At 41.3% G+C, this 6,957-nt stretch overlaps 2 pseudogenes; both read right to left on the reverse strand.

The window, feature by feature from the left end:
* Positions 1-780, reverse strand: LOC148920323 (uncharacterized; annotated as a pseudogene).
* A 281-nt stretch (positions 781-1,061) lies between these two features.
* On the reverse strand, positions 1,062-2,713 carry LOC148920324 (uncharacterized; annotated as a pseudogene).
* Positions 2,714-6,957: the final 4,244 nt, after the last annotated feature.

Consider the following 6,957-nt stretch of genomic DNA (forward strand, 5'->3'; position numbering starts at 1 on the left):
TCAGGATGATGAGACATAGCAGAGGACGGGAGTAGACACCTTCCGTGAATCTATTGGTGATGATCCCATTTGTCCAGACAAGGTGCTTTTTGACTTCTTTGAACCATTCTCTTCAGCGGGAGGGCACTTTGAATGCTCTTCTCTTTTTGGCATGGCTTTTCATGTCGAGTGAACCTCAACGGGAATAACTTCAGATACCATTTCTTCATCCAAGTAAAATTTGGCGTCAACGAAGTAAGACTCGGCTTCAAGAAATGGTTTGACGTCACCCAAGATTTTCTTTACTCCTCCTCTGTAAAATTTGAAACATTGATGTAAGGTTGAAGGCACTATCCCATTTTCATGCACCCATGGCCTTCCTAATAGGAGATTGTAGGAGGTCTTAGCATCAATCACGTGAAATAGGGTGTTTGACTTTAAATCGCCTATCATGAGCTCAGTTCTGATCATGCCCATAGCTCATTGTCCTCCTTGATTGAAGCCTTGAATCATGAGACCACTGCGTGACAATTCGTCCATGGTGATGCCTAACTTCATCATCGTGGATTTAGGCATGATGTTTACTGTTGAACCTCCGTCCACAAGCATGCGACTAAGTTTTTGTTCTCACACATACCCTAACACAAAAAGCGGACGATTATGTGGTTTAAATCCTAACAAGAGGTCTTCATCGGTGAATGTGATGGAAGCGCACGTCGCGCAGCAAGGAGCATGGTCTTGAGACTCAGGCTCTAATTTTCCGGTCTTCCTTATCTTATTTGGTTGGATATTGAGATCCATTAATGCCTTTACCAATGCTACACGTATGGCTTCAGGGAGTTCCACCGCTTCTTCAATATTTGAATGCGCTGGTGGATTTTCTGCCTGTGTTGAGACCTTTCACTCTTCATGAGTTTCATATCTTCTGCCGAGGCATCTTCGCCATCTACCTGATAGCAAGTTGTCATATGGACTGTCTCTTGGCCCTCTTACGAAGAACACTTTGAGAAAGTATTCTCCTAGCATAACTGGAGTTCGTGTCCCTTGGATTAATGGTTCATCTTCTTGTTCGGAGTCTCTCCTCACCATCCGTCTGGTTTTGTTCTTAGAATGTTGGTGCGAGCCTCTCTTTCGCCGCTCATTCTTTGATTGAGCATTTTGTCGTTGAGGAATGCACTTCGTACGAGACTTCCGCCAAGTAACGAGCATTCATCCTTCATTGTTATCAAAAGACGAGTTACCAACAAAGCCATCACCACTTGGTTCGCCCACCACTTCTTTTGTACATAGACCAATCTTCTGGTGTGTGCCCCTTGTAGATTGAAACTCCGATATTTTTGACAATACGGGCAAAGCATCGGATCAAAGGATCCGAACACAATTGTGGCACCGTTCACCTCTGCAATTTCGTCAACATCCAACTCGATCCTTCCTTGCCTAGCTAAGTTCATAATTAGCTCCTTCAACACGAAGCACTTTTCTACTGGATGGCTGACAATTCTGTGGTATTTAAAATTTAGGTCGTTGACCCGCTCATCCCTCAGCCGCTACATTCGACAATTCGATCACCTTCTTTTCTAGCAAATCCTCAAGCATACTTGCGACATCGGAGTCAAGAAAAGGGTATGTTTTCTCCTCCAATTCCTTCAAGGTGCACCGACGTCTATCTACCTATCGGGATGACTCCATCCTTTTGACTTCCCTCTTCTTATCTCGGGTGGAGATTTTGGCCGAGACAATGTTGATTGTCATTGCTTCCTTGGTAGGCTTCTTGACCGGCTTATCTGTCTTTTGTCCAAAGACTTTCTCCTTTTTATGCTTGATGACGGGCTGATGCTTTCCTCCGTGGCTGGCGATGCTTAACTCTATATCATGGGAACGAGTGGCTAGCTCCTCAAACGTTCGGGGTTTAATCCCTTATAAAATGTAGAGTAACCCCCATTGTATCCCTTGAATGCACATCTCGACTGCTGATATCTCCAAAAGCCTATCTTTGCAATCCAAGCTTAATGAATACCATCGATTGATGTAATCAACGACAGGTTCATCTTTCCATTGCTTGGTATTCGTGAGTTCCATCATACTCACGGTGCGACGAGTGCTATAGAATTTATTCAAGAATTCTCGCTTCATTTGGTCCCAACTGTCAAGAGACTCGGACTCCAAGTCTACATACCAATCAAATGCATTTCCCTTTAGGATCGAATAAATTGTTTCACTGTGTGGTCGCCTCCGTTCCAACATTGTTGCATGTTTCGACGAAGTGTGCAATGTGTTGTTTTGGATTGCCCTTTCCATCGAATTGTTGGAACTTGGGAGGTTGATATCCCATCGGCATTCGCAAGTTGTCTATCCTCTTGGTGTATGGCTTAGAATACATGAGCGTGTCTTGGGAAGGTGCTCCGTATTGAACTCTGATGGTGTTCGCGATCATGTCTTGAAGTTGTTGGCCCGACAAAGAACCCACCGAGGCAGCGCAATTTTTCCGTGCGACTTCTCACCCGACTCTGTTTCATGACCCAATCCTTTCTCGCTGGATTCAGCCTCATGATGTGGTCCTTTCTTGTTTGCGTCTTGACCAGGCTTCTTATCCCGATGTGTTTCCACTTGTTGATGAGAGAAGCAATCTGCACGATCCTCTCTTCGACCATCTTCGCGCTTGGACCGCTTCGCTCATATGGGCCAGCTGTTCTTCAATAAACATTGCTCCCGTCACCATAACCTGCATGGCCATAGAATAAGACTCACCTATGGACGCCGAGGCAATCTTCTTCTATTGGTCGTTAGGCGGGGATCCATGGTATGAGCTCGTGCTTGAGCGTCGTCAAACAAAGCGAGAGGAACGCTCTCTTGAATTCTTCGAGCCTCAAAACTTATTTCTTCATTCCGAGAATTCTCTTATTCCCGGAGGTATTCTTCTTTGCCCCAAGGAGGCCAGATTGATAACCGGTTCAGCCTTCGGTTCACGCTTTCGCCTTTGGCTTGAGCCGGATGGAAGTGACTGTGGAGTTGTTGAAATTTCCTTGGCCTTGCTCGGTGACGACCCCAGCAGATCTCCGCTGAGAAGGAGGCGCCACGCTTTTCCCTTTCGCCACAGGAACGGTTTGAATCTTCTTAGAGGCCATCGTGTTGGTTGATTTTGGAACTGGAGAAAGAGATGAGAGGTAGAGATGATCCCATCGGGCGTGCCAAATTTGTAAACACGAAAATCTTGCGACATTTAATGAGACAAGAATACGTGTACAAAATAATATTTGTATTTATGAAATTTAGGGTTACAATCTCTGTATTGAATCCTCTGATTCGATCTCCAAAATGCATAAAGAAAATTTGTGTTTGATGCAAGGGTCGTAGAGACTTGATCTTGATCAAACGGGTAGCACAAGACTTGTTTGGTGTTTGGGATTTTCTAGGGTGGAGGAACCGGCACGTATTTGTTGTGCTTGGTGGCTCTTCCAAAGTGTAGGTGAAGAATGCAGGGAGTTTTCTGCTTCTTCTTAATGCTAGGTTTTTGTCTAGCCCCTTCTTTCGCCTTGAGGCCTCCTATTTATAGGCTCTTGTAGAATGCTTGACCTAAATCACTTTCCCTATTTAAAACCTTGTTTTGTGGGATTCTGATTTGATTTAAATCAATTCCCATAATCTGGCAATTTAACCAGATTATCTTCAATTGATTGACCTAATTAATATTTGATTTAAATCAAAGTCAATCACAGAAGATTCTTTCCCTTAATTTTGTCTTCATATTGCACCGTTTGATGCACTCCGTCGGATGCCGCCACGTGTCACTTTTTGACAACTAATCCGATTTTGATGAGTCACACGCCACATGGGCAAATTATGGGGCCCACAATTTAATCCACCGAACCCTAATTATTTTCTTGTCCAATGGGATTTATTACACCAAAATTTCATTGTCTACAACATACTTAACTAGCTTTGACATATAATGTAATACTCTCGATCTGATCTGGAGATCCCGCTCTAAACCTTGATAATATGTCTAGGCGAAACAAAGCTTGGAATAAGTGTGCATCAACAAAGTGTCCTGTCCCCTCAAGCCCAACGTCCACAAAACCTTTCCAAGAAGCATAAGCTATCAATTTCCCACGAATTTAAGCAACAAGACTAGCCCATCCTCAAACTTGAAAACGTGAGTTGAAGGAGATCCAATCATAACAATTTTAAGCTCTAAGCTCCAAGACTCCTTAACCCCATGCTCCTTCATCACCCAAATACTCATCGTGTTCTCTGATCCTACAGTTACAGAGAGACAACCCCTCAAGACTGCTAAAATATGAATATAGTTTGAATACTTTAGGTTGAATTTTTTTTTCTCCATAAGAAGGTATATATAGGAGTTTACATGAGGGTCTTGTAAGGAATTATATATAGTAAAGAATTAGGAAAGTATCTCCTAATTGTTGTACAATGATTTATCACTTATATAAAAAATAGGAAAGTAAATCCCTTAATTAATCAAGGAAGTAAATCTCCTTGATTAATTAGGAGACTCACATCAACACTCTTTCTCAAGTTGGTGCATATATATCACTAATGCCCAACTTGGTAAGTGAGTCATGAAATAATCTTCCACACTCACAGCATATGCAATATTTGATCTTGGAGGACGTATGAAGAGTAGAACCTTTGGTGGTGATGATAGAAAAAGGAGTCTGGGTAACTAGGTAAGCAGGATTGACCGCATGCTTCTGTGAGTCTGCAATAAGAGGGAAAATCATATGGGTTCCTGACATCATAGCGGAAGTAAAATGTGATATGAGAAGGTGAGGAAGGTGATGTGAGAAATTTAATGTAGGAATTGGATTTAAGAGGTATGTGTATAAGATTTGATGGTATGTGTTTAGGGATTTGGATAAGAGGATTTGAGGACTTTAGATTTGAGGGATTTGGATTTGGGGAAAAAAATGAGAAATTTGATTTAAAGTTTTGGATTTGAATATGAGAAATTTGAAGAAATTTGAGATAAGGGTTTAGAGACAAAACAACTTCTCTTCACCCCCCCTCTCCTCCTAAAGAGAAGGGGTCGTCAGAGTAAAGAAATATGCAGTATCTTCATGAGAATACGTCAAGGTAATGGGGATATGTCAATAAACATTTCTTCATGGGAATACGTCAAGGTAATGGGGATACGTCAATAAACATTTCTTTATGGGAATACGTCAAGGTAATGGGGATACGTCAATAAATATTTTCACTCCCCCTCCCCTCCTTGAAGATGAGGGGAGGAGAGCACTTAAATTTCAAGAAGAACTCAAGCAAAGGTCACAAGAGAACTAGGCTCTAATACCATGCTAAAATATGAATATGGTTTGAATACTTTAGGTTGAATTTTATTCTTCTCCATAAGGAGGTATATATAGGAGTTTACATGAGGGTCTTATAAGGAATTAGATATAGCAAAGAATTATGAAAGTATCTGTTTGGGCCTAAATTAAACGTGCCCAGCCCAACGCAGAGAAAGCCCAGCAATAAAAGCTACAGACTGAAGCAGTTTGGGCTTTTGCAAAACGGAAGGCAAAGCCCAAAATCCAGATACGCCAGCCCAAGACTCATCAAAATGTGGCAAGAAAACTTGGGCCCCAAAAGAAAAGCGGTTACCTTTAGGCTCCAGACAAATCAGAATGGGCCCAGCATGATTAAAAGAAAAAGGAAGAGACCTGTTTTTAGAACCCACGTGACTACCAAAATGGAAAAGTCAACAAACTCAACTGAGTTGATTGAGAATTAATTAAAGCAGGTCAGTGGCAAAAGGACTTCTCTGAGTTTCTGCAACCAAAAGATCAAAATCCTTCTTATATATTCAAAAATATTGATTCCACTCCAAGAAGGCACCATCCTTTCAAGAGATACGCAGGCCATATTTTCAAAAAAAAAGATAAGCAGGAGGACAGGGAGTTGTTCAAATGGAAGATCAAACTAACCATCACAATTTGAAAAATATAGGGAAGTGATCTTAAGAACTGACTATTGAGAGCTTATCTACCAGAAATTGATCAAAACCCCCTTTCTTTACAATTAAAAATGAAAAATCTTTTTAAAGAAAATTGCCGCCCATTATTTAAAAGAATTACCCTACTCAAGTCATCAGGGCAAGAGGACAATCTATCCAACACTCAAGTCATCAATCAAACAAACAACTCAAAATCAACCAGAAACTCACTTGAATTCCAAGTGAAAACTAGCTTTAGATCAGAATTCTCAAGGTTCAGACTTAGAAAATAAGTCATTCAAAACGAGATTTCTCTCGTTACATAAATTTGGTTCAGCAAAAAACCAAGACAGGTAGAGCTTGAGCTTTTCCCACACATGAAAACCTCAACAAATTTTATAGTGCACTCTTAGCCCACTGAAGTCCTCGAGAACAGCCACTTCTGCCTTACAGACTAAAGAAGCCGCAGCTCTGCCCACTTGAAGCCTCACAAAGCTTGAAGTGTATTAAAGCTCGCAAAATTAACCTTTGGTATCGATCTACAAATGAAGCTTAGCATAGAAATTGTTAACAATCCAGTCCAACCTGTATATTTCCAATTCCAACCTGGATCGTAACCTCTATCCAGCAGAAATGGAGTTCCAACGCCTTTCTTCTTTCTAGCTTGGATTTTTATGTTTATAGTTTTATAAAAGGCGCTGCCTAAGACAGCTTAAATTTCATCAACCATTCTGGCCAGTAACAACCTCTTTATACTGAGATAAATTGTTAAAGTCCTCACCAGTCTGAGGCAAGAAAAGAACTTACTTGGGAGATATTCCTCACCCAAATTCACAATCGCTTGTTTATGGAAATCAGTAACTTGGGGCGCAAGTTATCTATTTTAGAATAAGTCTGCTAGAATCTTCATTGCTAGTAGTGGCACGCTCATACACCAAAGAAAGTTGACTTGCTGACCAATCAATGATTCACAAGGCAGTAGGAAACTTTGCCCTTCCACCACAGAAGTGATCACAAAACGGGTG

The sequence above is a fragment of the Prunus mume genome, linkage group LG2 (assembly GCF_029339155.1).
Source record: "Prunus mume cultivar Tortuosa linkage group LG2, ASM2933915v1, whole genome shotgun sequence".
Classification (NCBI taxonomy): Eukaryota; Viridiplantae; Streptophyta; class Magnoliopsida; order Rosales; family Rosaceae; genus Prunus; species Prunus mume.